Source organism: Megalobrama amblycephala, linkage group LG1, assembly GCF_018812025.1.
Source record: "Megalobrama amblycephala isolate DHTTF-2021 linkage group LG1, ASM1881202v1, whole genome shotgun sequence".
Classification (NCBI taxonomy): domain Eukaryota; kingdom Metazoa; phylum Chordata; class Actinopteri; order Cypriniformes; family Xenocyprididae; genus Megalobrama; species Megalobrama amblycephala.
This window is the reverse complement of record NC_063044.1, coordinates 68638841-68654558: the sequence shown is the minus strand read 5'-3', so window position 1 is coordinate 68654558 and position 15718 is coordinate 68638841. Positions and strand designations below refer to the sequence as shown.

Below are 15718 nucleotides of genomic sequence, written 5' to 3'. Positions count from 1 at the left end.
AATTGTGGGTTAAAATAACCCAAAATTGTAGTTAATATAACCCAACTTCTGGGTCAAAAGAACAACCCCAATATCTGGGTTGAAATAACCCAGAAATTAGTAGGTCCCTTTTTAACCAAAGGTCAAAAATAACCTAACTTGGGTTACTATTCCAGTATGCCTTATTTCAGAAAATAAAACTTCAGAAACTTACACACTTCAAGCACTTTTACATTTTTATTGCATTAAATTAAATTAAACTCTACACACTTGGACCTATTTATCTTAGGTCACACTGTAATAACATTAGACATTAGAAAAAATAGAAAAATAAACAACTCATTCTCTCTCAAACATTTGACAACATTCAATAACTGGATTGAACTTGAGGGACAAGATTTTTGATAGTGTCCTCATCTAAGAGAAGAAATGCCTCCTCATCTATGTCTTCACCTGAAAGACAGAAAACAAGACAACATGAGTATTGTTAATAAGTCGAGACAATTGTGAACCACTCACCAGACACTCTTTGATTATCAAGCTAATAAATAATCACTTTTAAGGGAATGCTGTTGTTTTTTTGTTTTTTTTGTTTAAAAAAAAAAAAAAAAAAAAAAACGTGGCCCAATTTGCTAGTTAACTAATGTGGTTCTTTTGCAGCATTACCCATTTTGTGTGAATGACATTCTATACTGTCCATCTTTTTTTCATTAACAAGTGTAATAATGACATTAATGCAAAGGTGAATATCTGGCCCATTATTATGCATAACAGCTTAAAGACAAGGCACAAGTATCTTTTAACTATAAGGGTTATTATAGAGATGCATTCCCCACTGTCGAAGAAGTTGTGACTGTCACAAAATCTTACACTGACACATTTAAGCCACATTAAAGAAAAATATTTAGGTATAGAGAGATGATATGAGGGCAGTTAAAGGATAGTTCACCCAAAAATGAAAATTTGATGTTTATCTGCTTACCCCCAGGGCATCCAAGATGTAGGTGACTTTGTTTCCTCAGTAGAACAAAAATGATTTTTAACTCCAATTGCTGCCATCTGTCAGTCTTATAATGCGAGTGAATGGTAACACAATTTATCAAGAGTCAAAAAATATGCTTAGACAAATCCAAATTAAACCCTGCGGCTTGTGACGACACATTGATGTCCTAAGACACGAAACGATTGGTTTGTGCGAGAAACCGAAAATTATTTATATAATTTTTTACCTCTAAAACACCACTATGTCCAACTGCGTTCAGCAATCGCTTAGGTTTCTCACACAAACCGATCGTTTCTTGTCTTAGGACATCAATGTGTCGTCACGTGCCGCAGGGTTCAGTTTGAATTTGTCTAAGCATATTTTTTGACTCTTATAAATTGTGTTACCATTCACTCGCATTATAAGACTGACAGACGGCAACGGTTGGAGTTAAAAATCATCATTTGTGTTCGACTGAAGAAACAAAGTCACCTACATCTTGGATGCTCTGGGGGTAAGCAGATAAACATCAAATTTTCATTTTTGGGTGAATTATCCCTTAAAAGAGTAAAATGCTCACCTCTAAAATTCTCTATCAGTCCAGACATCCGCCACTCAGTTAGCTTATCAGCGACAAAGCTGTCCATTTATAATGACCTGAAGAAAACATAGCAATAGAGGTTAGCAACAATTTGACTTTGGCTTGTAAGTTACATAGATTTATATTAAATTTACACTTATTTGTCTCAAATCGTCGTTAATGTATATACTGACTTCACCATGTGCTGCAATATAAATTTAGTTTTACATTAATTTACAGAAATCAGCTGCTTGAATGAAAATTGCTGATGTTATTGGATTTTCAGGTGATATTCTCAATTCATTCAGTTAACGGACGCTCTGAGGTAAAGTGTTCAGACTGCAGACTCAGCAACGGTTGTATTTAATTATACAGTACAATCATAACATAGCACTGACATTATCTTAATTTCATAATGTCCTTAAACATAACAATATTGCTGGCCATAAACTGAGAAAGCACGCGATACCTCGAGTTGTCCTAGACGCGGCGCAGCGCGGCGCTTCTCGTCCGGTGTTCGACCCCCTTAACGCGGCATGAAGTCGCCACTAGCTGCACTGTACCTATCGTATTATTACCAGTATTATAACAATGAGGTAAGTACAGCACAGTTTATGAAAAAGTGAATTCAGTCATTTTCTTCTAAACACATTAAATAGGTCATACGTTTCTCAACGATGTGTAAAAGGCACAACCATTTTTACACCTAATTTCATGAACTTATCGTTATTTTTAATCATTCAAATTTGGCTGGGTGGTTAATAACGCTTTCTTATTTAGTCTGACAAACTCAAAACACATATTTATTTTGACTTTACACGGACTTTAAACTAGTTAGATGTTGTCGCGATATCCGTGGGCGGCTATGCTAATCACAGAATTACCACGGTAAGCCATGGTCATTTTTTCAACAGATGGTGCTAAACTAGCAACGGGGACATGGACACAGAAAAGTTTACGTTACATTGACACTGAAAATACTTGCTTACCTTGAATACGCGATGAAGTTGCACCGAAGAAGCCCAGGCCAAAACGGACCGAGTGCGTTCAAGTTCAAGTAACGGTTGTTTCAAACGACTGTTGTGAGAAAATTCCAGAACAACAGCGGGGGCGGGGGGAAGGGGCGTTAACCCAGAACATGGGTTACTCTTTGAAAAATAACCCAGAAACCTAAACAACCCAGGAATTGGGTCAAAATATTAGCCCTATAACCCAGAAAATGGTTACTCTCTGAAAAAATAACCCATAATTTTAACCCAACACAAATAACCCAGAAAATGGGTTAAAGAAATAACCCAGGAGTTTTTAGAGTGTGTATTGATTGTTTGGAATGTTGTTCCAGGATTAACAAAAATGTTGATCAAAGAACATGTCCTACTTGACAAAATCACGGTGACCCTGATTGTCAACATATCTATATGTTTAAACTATTTAAATCATTGTTTATTTCTCTGTCACCCCTGGCCAATTCTATATAGTCTTTTAGTTCCTCTCTTGTTGTTTGTATTTCCTTCTGGACATTGAAAAGCTCTTTATGTGTTCTCCTCATCTCTGCAATGGATTTAAGCACACTGGATTGGACCTTTTCTGGATCATCTACTTTTCCCTGTCTCATCTGGTGAATGTCTACAGAATCCATCACTTTGAAGGCGACATCAAGTAAGACTAACAGTCCACTTAACACTCCTGAGACTGCTTCTGCTACAACTCGCCCTACTCTTGCAGTCTGAGTAGCAATTCTGCTAACATTTGCCAACAGACCCAAATTCATGAGTTGTGTGGCACACAAAACATCCCTTCTGTCTAAATTGCATGATATTTGCACATTGTCAAAAGCTGAGCTGCCGAAAAAAACACTGAACTTTGAGATTTTTCTCAGAACCTTTCTCAGTGTATTCAGTGGTGTGAGAATTGGTTCGCTTACAGATTTATACTTCTGCTGAATTTGTTCAAGACTCTCTCTGAATGATTTTTGCTGTACAGTGTTAGTAATGGTGGATGCAGCACCTGTTACTCCACCTGCAACTCCTACTCCAACACCAATACCTTTTGTCTGAATTACTGCAGCAATGCGGCGTGGCATGGAGTCAATCAGTCTGTGGCACTGCTCAGGTGTTATGAGAGCCCAGGTTGCTCTGATAGTGGCCTTCAGCTCTTCTGCATTGTTGGGTCTGGCATATCGCATCTTCCTCTTCACAATACCCCATAGATTTTCTATGTGGTTAAGGTCAGGCGAGTTTGCTGGCCAATTAAGAACAGGGATACCATGGTCCTTAAACCAGGTACTGGTAGCTTTGGCACTGTGTGCAGGTGCCAAGTCCTGTTGGAAAATGAAATCTGCATCTCCATAAAGTTGGTCAGCAGCAGGAAGCATGAAGTGCTCTAAAACTTCCTGGTATACGGCTGTGTTGACCTTGGACCTCAGAAAACACAGTGGACCAACACCAGCAGATGACATGGGACCCCAAACCATCACTGACTGTGGAAACTTTACACTGGACCTCAAGCAACATGGATTGCGTGCCTCTCCTCTCTTCCTCCAGACTCTGGGACCCTGAAATGCAAAATTTACTTTCATCAGAGAACATAACTTTGGACCACTCAGCAGCAGTCCAGTCCTTTTTGTCTTCAGCCCAGGCAAGACGCTTCTGACGCTGTCTGTTGTTCAAGAGTGGCTTGAATGTGACAGCTGAAACCCATGTCTTGCATATGTCTGTGCGTAGTGGTTCTTGAAGCACTGACTCCAGCTGCAGTCCACTCTTTGCAGTCCTTCCCTTCGGAATGAGTTGGAACAGCAGGTGGAGAGTAAAACTGTTTCAAATGTCTGTTTTGTTTTCAATAGGCGCCTAAGTGCATATAATGTAAACATCATGAACATAGTGAATTCATAAATTCATTATTCATCATTCATACACTATATTCATTATAGTGATTCAAAAGTTATCCAGGGATAATGCGATGGTGTATTGTGTGTTTAAATGTACATGTTCACATGAATGGGCTCTCTCTGGTGGGATTGTGCCTCTTGGTGGCAATAATTGAACAAAACATGAAATTATCATTAACTAAAATACAGGTGAGCAGACCAGGGCAGCGTTTCACAAAAGCATCGTAAGCCTAAGTTGATCGTAGCTCCATTGGTTATAGAGCAGAGACAGCAGAAGCACAGTCAGAGACAGAGACGTTGTGAACTGAAATAAATAAAATGAGAAGAAATGAGTAAGATGATCATGCTTAAGGCACTAATTTTAAAGCATGAACAGAAACACTGATTTACTATGAAACAATCAGAGAACTTTCAAATTCTGCTCAGAAATATACAGTAAATGCACAGTTTGTGATTTTCACTTCAGTTTTCTAATACATGTGGTTTCACTTCTGCATCTAAACATAGTCAGAGCATCTCTGTTTGCTCCTGCTCCATGATTGTACGAGGCAGGTTTCTCTTAATAGTGAGCGGGAAGTTGGAAATAAACCCTGTCAAAGTAAGAGAGCCCTTTGAAAAATGTCTGTCTACACTGTTCTCATCTCTGTGTTTCTTGGTGAAACTCAACTCAATGCTTTGGATTCTTTTCTTCTTTTTTGTGGTGGAGAAAACAAAATGTCTCCAACACTTGGGCCAAAGTGTGTCTAAAGGGGAAATGAAATGAGACTGTGGTCTAAATATATAAACTACAGTTACAAGCTGAAGTTATCAAGGAATTCAGATTTGCTTTTACCTAGTAACAGAAGGGTCTGCTGAATTATAAATATGAAGAACCAATCATATTGTACAAAAATGATTCAATGAATCATGCCACCTTTGCTATGCTCCTATTTTGTAAAAACTGTTGTATTCTTTTGCTGGGGGGATTCTCTCTGAAATTGGTCTGAGATCCTCCCGGCCGTGATTAAAGCATGTTCAAAGGTTTTGTCTGGAGTCTGTCTGGTTAGAGGAACTAGAGACCTTATTCCCACGTGATAGTGTGCTGTTCTCTATCAGAGCTTGAATATAGATAAACACAAGCCAAACTCTGTAAAAGAGCCAGGGTTTGAGTGTCTTACTCCTTTAATGATTCAACATGCAGTGCAGTTTATTCTATAGCAGAAACGAGTAAAAAGCCAATGCTTTCGACAGGGTTTAGGAAGAGAATTGACTCAGATGCTACATAAACTGCATGTCGAGCATTTGCTGTGCCATGAGCTTGTGGAAACACGTCAAAATAAAAGTCCTCACATAGGAACCTACACAACAGCGGCAGTCAAAAACGAAACCTATACAGAATATTAAACAGGAAAATATAATATTTATAAATGCAAATGTCCACAGATAAATTTTATAGGGGGTGTTTAGTCTGTTTAACCAATGTGGTCAGAAGTGTTGGGAGTAACACTTTACAAAAGTAATTATAATATTACAGTAATATTTTACTTTTTGCTGTAATGCAGTATAAAAAAATAAATAAATAAAAAATCAGCAGGTAAAATAGTATGTCTATTTCCTGCCGCTGGAACTTATTGGTTGAGATGAACGGCAGAGACGGATTCTACATTTGTGAGATGGACATAGCTACTCCCATTATTTTCACAGAAAAGGACAAGAACGTTATCGTCAAGTGCAATATTGCAATCTATGTTCAGCACTGAGGGAACTTTCTAGAAATAGCTCTTGAAAAAAACACCTCGCCCGATGCAACAATAAGCTAATAATAAGATAAGTCGGAGAAGAGAAAGAAAGCAAAGATGCAGAAATATCAGTGAGCCACGACTCCTGTATGTCACTGTAATCATCTTTACCTTCATTACCATCATCATCCATCAAAACTTTATTAGCAAATCTGGTTTTCTTTATCCAACTGAGAGATGTAGTTTATGTTACAGATGCGGTTGGGTTTGAACCGTCGTTCAGTCTGTATTTCACACAGTGCGATGAGAAACAGTGTGGGCTGCTCTGAAACAATTGCAGAATATGCAGTGAGCTGGTTTTTGTCAATATATAATTTACCATGCCATGTCAGTTACACTTTTTCCGTAAGTTGAATACGTAGGACATAGCATAACCTTATTTGCAAATTTGCAAATTTGTGAACGGCAAGAGTTTTACACTTTCTTCGTACATTGAATAAGGAAGGGGGTCTGGCGGAAAGTACAAACCCGATTCCAAAAAAATTGGGACACTGTACAAATTGTGAATAAAAAAGGAATGCAATAATTTATAAATCTCATAAACTTATATTTTATTCACAATAGAATATAGATAACATATCAAATGTTGAAAGTGAGACATTTGAAATGTCATGCCATATATTGGCTCATTTTGGATTTCATGAGAGCTACACATTCGAAAAAAGTTGGGACAGGTAACAATAAGAGGCCGGAAAAGTTAAATGTACATATAAGGAACAGCTGGAGGACCAATTTGCAACTTATTAGGTCAATTGGCAACATGATTGGGTATAAAAAGAGCCTCTCAGAGTGGCAGTGTCTCTCAGAAGTCAAGATGGGCAGAGGATCACCAATAACCCCAATGCTGCGGCCAAAAATAGTGGAGCAATATCAGAAAGGAGTTTCTCAGAGAAAAATTGTTATCATCATCTACAGTGCATAATATCATCCAAAGATTCAGAGAATCTGGAAACAATCTCTGTGCGTAAGGGTCAAGGCCAGAAAACCATACTGGATGCCCGTGATCTTCGGGCCCTTAGACGGCACTGCATCACATACAGGAATGCTACTGTAATGGAAATCACAACATGGGCTCAGGAATACTTCCAGAAAACATTGTCGGTGAACACAATCCACCGTGCCATTCGCCGTTGCCGGCTAAAACTCTATAGGTCAAAAAAGAAGCCATATCTAAACATGATCCAGAAGCGCAGGCGTTTTCTCTGGGCCAAGGCTCATTTAAAATGGACTGTGGCAAAGTGGAAAACTGTTCTGTGGTCAGACGAATCAAAATTTGAAGTTCTTTTTGGAAAACTGGGACGCCATGTCATCTGGAATAAGAGGACAAGGACAACCCAAGTTGTTATCAGTGCTCAGTTCAGAAGCCTGCATCTCTGATGGTATGGGGTTGCATGAGTGCGTGTGGCATGGGCAGCTTACACATCTGGAAAGGCACCATCAATGCTGAAAGGTATATCCAAGTTCTAGAACAACATATGCTCCCATCCAGACGTCGTCTCTTTCAGGGAAGACCTTGCATTTTCCAACATGACAATGCCAGACCACATACTGCATCAATTACAACATCATGGCTGCGTAGAAGAAGGATCTGGGTACTGAAATGGCCAGCCTGCAGTCCAGATCTTTCACCCATAGAAAACATTTGGCGCATCATAAAGAGGAAGATGTGACAAAGAAGACCTAAGACAGTTGAGCAACTAGAAGCCTGTATTAGACAAGAATGGGACAACATTCCTATTCCTAAACTTGAGCAACTTGTCTCCTCAGTCCCCAGACGTTTGCAGACTGTTATAAAAAGAAGAGGGGATGCCACACAGTGGTAAACATGGCCTTGTCCCAACTTTAAGATGTGTTGATGCTATGAAATTTAAAATCAACTTATTTTTCTCCTTAAAATGAATACATTTTTTTCAGTTTAAACATTTGATATGTCATCTATGTTGTAATTCTGAATAAAATATTGAAATTTGAAACTTCCACATCATTACATTCTGTTTTAATTCACAATTTGTACAGTGTCCCAACTTTTTTGGAATTGGGTTTGTAGATATTTTACATCATAACTTGTTTAAATATGGATATTTTTTTACACAAACGCATCACTTTGCTTCATAAGGCCTTTATTAACCCCCAGAGCCTTGTGGAGTACGTTTATGATGGATGGATGTGGATGGATGCCTTTTCTTCAGCTCATACTCATTGATCCCGTTCACTGCCATTATAAAGCTTGGATGCGTCAGGATATTTAATTAATATTTCTCTGATTATTTTCATCAGAAAGAAGAAAGTCATACACACCTAGGATGGCTTAAGGGTGAGTAAAGCTTGGGCTATTTTTCATTTAATCCTTTAACCTAATAATACAATTAATGAATTATATTAATATATTTAAATTAAATTTTAAGCTGTCTCAAAAATTTTAAGTTATCAAGCGAGCACAACGACCACCCAGTAGAGCGTTACAGTAATCTGGCCTTACTACTAGTTACAGCAGCAAATAAACATGAATGAACAACAGAAGATACAGAACAACTAACTGAAATGAATCTAATCTCATGTAATCTCTTAATCAGTGTTTTAACCGCAGAAATCAATAAAAAAAGCTTGAGAACAATAATGTCACACAACTTCACATTTACCTCAGAAAAGATATTCAGTGACAATAAACTAGAGAGGTGCATTCTGATAAGTATATAAACTATATCACATATTCAATATTTATCATTATTTTTCTAACCTGTTGATGTCTTCATTATTTAATGAATGTTTGAATGAATCTGTCATGAAAACAAGTATTTAAAGGTTTATATTTCACCAAGGAATTGGAGTAGATAAACATATTTCATTAGAAGAATGCATTAAAGACTGCCCTAAATGTGCAATCAACTCCAGCAGATCTGTCTTTCTGCAAACTATGTGGACAAGATCTTTTTCTTAATTTTATTAAAGTAAACTGTACTCTTTTGCAGCAGTACTGACAGACTTTATTTGAAGACAGAGCCATTGTTTGTTCAGTGAACCACTGTTTAATTAAAAATAAGAAGCAATTTTATGTTTTGTTTTGTTTCTTTTTTTCCCACTGTGAACAGAGACTTAAAAATCAAGATATTTCATTTTTGTGTTCTGTTACACTGTATTTCACTTCTGCTTCCGCTTGTTCCCTAATCTAGTGTATATCATTGACTCTGTGATTTGATTGAATAAATGTAAATGAAGCTGCTGTTCATGTTTTTAATGTTGTTTATTCACTAGTTTATTATTACTTGTATTATTTATAGAAAGTGTTGTTTCTGTGCTCCACTGAAGAAACTCACACAGGTTTGAATGAAATGTTAAATGTTTCATCCTAACTCTAACACAAAGAGAGTTTAAGTCATCTTTAAATTCACTTTTGCAGAATAATAATAGATTGAACGTAATGAAATTTAGTGCAGATGACAATGAAACAGAATATTCAGCTCACTTTATTCAGAGTGAAAAACAGCAAGGATCATGGAGTTTCTCAGATCGTCATCTACTAGTCAACATGGTTTTGGAAGTTATGTTGATTCAGAGTTGGTGTCATTTGAAGTCATTCCTTCTTTTTTGTCTTTAGCTGATCACCTTGCTTGAGTTAGAAACATCCCAAGATAAAACAAAAGCAAATGGAAAATAATTAGTACAGAATATATAACTTGGGCCTATTATTTAATATGTCATACATGTTTTTTTGTGAGTGGCACTACTTATTTTTGATCACATTTGTAAATGTAGCCTATCTTTATCCATTTCTCTTTGTGTAACATGTGAAATTAACTCGATTTATTTAGTAAACTTCACTGTTAGATTAGGTGTATATGACACCTAAATTATATTGTCAAAGTTACAATATGTGTGAGTTTATTAGCAGAAAGAATACTATTGATGAGGAGCGATGAAGGCTGTAAAAGAACACATATGTCAAAACAGAAATGCAATGCAATTCCAGTGGTGGAGATTGAGCTGTATTATCATTGTTTAACAGCTGATAAGAAAAAGGTATAAAGATGGAGACTTGAACAAAGACATTTTCAGATGTCCTGCATGCATCTCGGCTTTGTTGATTTGCTCAATAAAATCTAATGTTGACTTCTGGAGCTCTTGAGCTTCATTTGCAAGAAAGAGATGACTTTTTTCCTCAACAGCTTCAGGTGTTCCTCCACTGCTGCATCAATGTCTGTAGCATCTGGGCTCTTCACAGCATCTGAGGGAAAAGAAAATTACTATTTAAAATAAAAAAAAAAGTAGAAAAATCAAAGACAAATTTGAGGTAAAATGACATGTACTTCTTTTAAATGTTTTTATGGCCCTAAAATTAAATTTAAAATACAATGGAACAAGATTGTGTGTCCATTTCATGAATGAAGCATTAGAAAAAGGTAATCAACATGTAAGAGGAAAGAAAAAGAAAGAGGAAACAGTGTTAAGGTTAATACATTGAAGAACAGATTAAATACACGTTTCCCAAACATTTTAATGAGAAGTGAGAGCACACACCTACAGTTCGGTCCATAACTATTTGGACATTTGTCATGATTTCTGTTATTTTGGCTCTGTACTCCAGTGCAGATTTTGTTATTAAATGAGAAAAGTATATACATATCTATATACAAACCACTATTGTTATTCAAATGTTTATTCTTCCACACAATAACATGATGATTTAGCATTGAGGTCAGAGTTTGTGGGGCTGTTTTTGTACTTACTTGCTTTATATCAGATGTGTTTAATATTCTGAAATAAGAAACCCTGTTTGAACGCAGTGCAACACCTTTAACAAACACCTGTTGTGTTTTCATAAGTATTGAATTTACAATTTCTGGCTGATTATAAACCTAACTGAAGTAGAAATATGGCAGAGCTAGAATTACATTAGATTGTGATGTTCCTAATATAGTGTCTTTTTCAACCTTCTTACTGTGTTATTCTCTGGTCCTTTAATGAACTGGCAACTAAGTGTTGCTAACATTAACAACAAATCTAATAACCCAAGATAAACGCTGTATGACAACGAACTTATTTATTTATTTATTCATCCTTTATTTATCCAGGAAGATCCCATTGAGATATCATAATCTCTTCTTCCAGAGAGACCTGGTCAAAACAACAGCACACATAGTTACATACAAATAAAGAAAACACATATTCTATAAAAGCAGAATACAAAATACATTTAAATACATTTAACTTAAAGCAGGCAAAAACTCTAGTTTCAGTACATTTTGTAAGTCATTCCAAGTGTTCTGTGATGGAATTTTTGAACTAATTATTAATGAACTAACATTTCTTTTCTTCTACAGGCCTAATAATAATCTAACTCTGAAATAGAGAAATAGTCACTAGGACTGAGTGTTGTGATTCAGAAACATTGGCTAGACAGCATCCTTCTGAGGATAAAAATAGTCTTTGAGAAATTGGTTTAACCTATTGAGTAATCTGAACTACTAACCCTGAGACATGTTTTGATGATCTTGGGATTCAGTTGTTCTAATCTAAATTTATGCGGGACAGAGGAACTGAGATGTTTTTCTTAAATCTAAACCAATCGTATTGAGACTGATGATAATGAGTAATAGATCATGCCATGCTGACTGTGAAGTGTACCTGAAATCCTATAAAACCTGCTGTATTCCTTCGGAGAGAGATTCTCTGGGATTGATGAGAACTCTCTCGGCCGTGATTAAAGCTTTAAAGGACAAAAACTGGAGTCTCTGGTTATTGCTGCAGCAAGTCAGGTTAGGGAACAAGGTTTAAGGGGGTCAAGACGTTGACCCCAAATATTATTGAGTGTCAATTAGGAGATGCTCGGGTGTCGATTAGGAGACGCCCCAGGAAGGTAACTTAAGTCAGGTGCGTCTTGGAAAATCTACCACAGTTCCTAGGGGCATTAAAAGAAAAGGCATGCTTTCCAAATTCAGAGGATACCTTTGGGACTTTTAGTCGAAGATGCAGCTGTAATCTAGTACCATAACCATCATAAACAGCTAAAAATTTTAAGAAGCGCCTTGGCAATAAATATATACATATGCTAATTCCTCCTATGATGCAAAGTGGACCATGATAAAGATTCATAAAGGATACAAGGAATGGATTCTGGAGTCCACTGCCGCTTCAATATATATCTTTTAAGTTATTATCAACATTTTTATTTCGGTTAAAATATTTGAATGACTTCTTCAATGTATGTTAAAGGATCTTTTTTCTCTGTACCTCTCACTGAGAGATAAGAACATTATAGATGTTTTGGGAAAGTTTCATCTAAACATATACCTAAATATTTATAAGAACTGCTTTTTCAATTTGTGTTCCATATAAAGTTGAAACATATTTATCCTTAAGTGAGTCAACTAAAAATCATATATTTTGTCTTCTTTGCATATTGAGACAACAAATATTGTATAATATTGACATTAGCCCACTGGCAACTATAGTTGTATAGTTTGTATAGACTTGTAAGTACTATATCGTGGGGAAATGGGTACCTGGGTTAATATCAAGGTTATTGGTCTGTTTATGCTTTTTTTCTTTCAAAATTTTACAGAAATACAATAGGAGATAAAATAGATCCTTGAGGAACTCCTTTTTTACTTATTGAAGAAAGTCTGACCAAATGAAGGAGAATTATAATTTACAGTAAAAAATTCACACACTGAGTACGTTCATGGATAGATAATTATCCTAATATCCTATTTTAGAGCAGCTTCACTAATACCTATAGATCAATAAGTTTCTGTAACAATACAATGGCTATGGCTATTTCAACAGAGTCCCGAAAGACTTTTGAAAGGTCCAGGGTCACATATAAGAGTAATTTTCGACATACACAGGACTTTTTACAATCTCAGGAATTGATAAGGTCATTAGTAACTAACAGAGCTGCAGTTAGGGTACTATGACCTGACTGATGATCATTAAGAATATTATTATCTGTTCAAAATGATTTAATTGATCGTTTATCAATGATTCGAATACTTTAGCTAAAACTGGTAATCTAGAAACAGGACGATAATTACTATGATCTGAAGGATCTCCACTTTTTAATAAGGGAATAACTGATGCCGACTTCCATGCTCTTGGTATAATATTTGAAATCAAACTTAAATTAAAAATAGATGCAATTGTTTCTGCTACAATACCTTCCATTTTTAGAAAATAAGGTTAATTTTATCAACCCCTGCCAATTATTTGACATCTAGTTTCACTAAAGCATTATAAACCTGGGATGTTGTAATAGGAGAGAAATTAAACACCTGCCTGGGACAATGTTCATCAGGAACAGCTAATTCTGTAGAGGTAGAGACACCTAAATCAGTAGACTCTGAACTTGAGCCTGCAGTAAAAAAAAAATATAAAAAGTTTCAGCAATATTTGCTCTACCCCTAACAATAGTTTGGTTAACAATTAAATGATCTGGAGCTTTAAATGATAAACTCGTTCCTGAAGTAGATTTTACTAGCTTCCAGAATTTAATAGGATTATTTAAATGTCAATTTACCATAGAAAGATAATAATCGCGTTTTGCACATTGTATTGATTTAGTACATGAATTTCGTAATGCTCTATAATAACCCCAATCTATAAATCATTCGATTTCTTTGCCTTGGCCCAGGCAGCATTTCTCTGTCTGAATAAGTGTAGAGAGAGTATCACTGAACCAAGGATTGTCTTTGCCACTTATCCTTAAACATTTAGGTTATGAAGTAACTCAGAGAGTGTGAGGAGACGGGGTGGTGGAGGGATTCTGGAAACTGTCGAGGATCCTTGGGTGAGTTTGACTGTGATTATATACAGGCCTGAACTCATGCCGATTGGGTAGATATGTTGATTACAGATTGTTGACAGCTGGTTGAGATGACGTAATGATTGTGTAGCTTATTTGACTTGTTCCTCCCGAACTACATTAATAAAACATAATTTAGAGTTTAACTAACGTGATTATCTTCCAATAAACATGAACTAAAGCTGGTTACATCAAATACAAATGCTATTGACTAGATTCATGAGAGGTCAGGTAATGCGTTCAAATGTCAAAAATGCAGTAATTTCATCAACTTATCAGCGAGTGAACTTCAGAAACACTGAAAATGAATGAGTTCAGAGCTGGAACTATCAGTGTCTGTAACTGCTCCACGAGACGCATTACTTCCGCATTGCACAGTTCCTCTGGAAGCCTATGGGAGTGTCGCAACTCTGTTTTTCAACGGCTCTGGTCAGACCCAGTCAGCAGCTTTTTGTCCGGGGCTCTGTCTGGCTGTTCTTCTTAATGCACAAAAAGAAAAGCAAAAGTAAGGAATACAAGCAAACTACGAAGTCAAGATTATTCACACACAGTGAATAATACAGGAATATATTCAAGCAGTCAAAAAGAGCTTTGAAGATGCAGCGTGTTTTGAGATGCAGTTTTCTAGTGATCATCTGCTGCATCTCATGGACAGACTCATCCGTGACAGGTATGGTTACAGGCTCACATTGTGCTTTCCATTGTTACTTGCATGGATTATTTCGCTATTGGTCGGCCTGTGCCCTGTAGTAGTTAATGTTGTGTTGCATTAGTTAAGAAAAGTACATGTGTAAATGAAAGAAGGTGTTTTTTATTGTATTTGAATTTTTTGCTTGCATCTTGTACTATATTTTGAAATTATTTGAGATGCAAGGCAGTTTGCAGATTCATCAGTGTATAAGTGTTTAAAGAAAAAAAGTCCCAATATTTGCCTTTTTTAAAACAGTTACTTTAATCAGAGAAATTGGGGATGATATCTTCATCGAGTGCGCTGCTAATACACCTCAGGATGGAGTGTACATGTACAAACAAAGAGCAGCAAGTAAACAACAGGAAATCTTCTACTTCTACAAAACAAACCATATTATCTATAAAACAATGAATGAATCCAAAATCAGTGTAAGTGGAGCCCTTCCCAACCTTAACGTCACCCTCTTAAAAGCAACTGCCGAAGACTTTGGGCTTTACTGGTGTGATTTTAATTTGGAAGAAAAAACTACCCTTGGCAGGTTCACTTGGTTATGGATAGGTAAGTGTGTCTTATGTATATCATTTTATTCTAAAACATGTAGTCCTGTGTTTAGTATGTAAACGATGAGAATGAAAACATTCTATACATGCAAAGATTGAGAAGTACAGTCAGTTTCTTATTAAAGCTGCAGTCCGTAACTTTTGGCGCTCTAACGGTTAATAAACAGGACCAAAGTCTAGTCCCAGCAAACATTTGGGCGTTTAATTACCGTTGAAAAGACGTCATTCCAACACATCCCGTCATGGTTGAAAAATACTTCCAAAATGAAAGTCTGATGTCTTCCGGCCGTGTGTTTCGGGGGTGTGAGGCTGTGCACACAGATCATTTATTTTACCATGCATGCATACCTGCCTGTGTATCACTTATGTGCACCCCTGTTGATAAACATGATGCAATATAACATCGTGCTACATGAAAGATTCATTTTTAACTAATCTTAAAGGGCTAAGATTTTCACTTTAA

General features: G+C 36.4%; 1 long non-coding RNA gene across 1 annotated transcript; it reads right to left on the bottom strand.

Annotated features, from left to right (window-relative positions):
- Positions 1-209: 209 nt before the first annotated feature.
- On the bottom strand, positions 210-2855 carry LOC125248927. The gene is made up of 3 exons (XR_007180445.1): positions 2531-2855; positions 1542-1618; positions 210-432 (listed from the first exon to the last, which is right to left on the bottom strand). It is a non-coding gene; the product is annotated as an uncharacterized LOC125248927 (long non-coding RNA).
- Positions 2856-15718: the final 12863 nt, after the last annotated feature.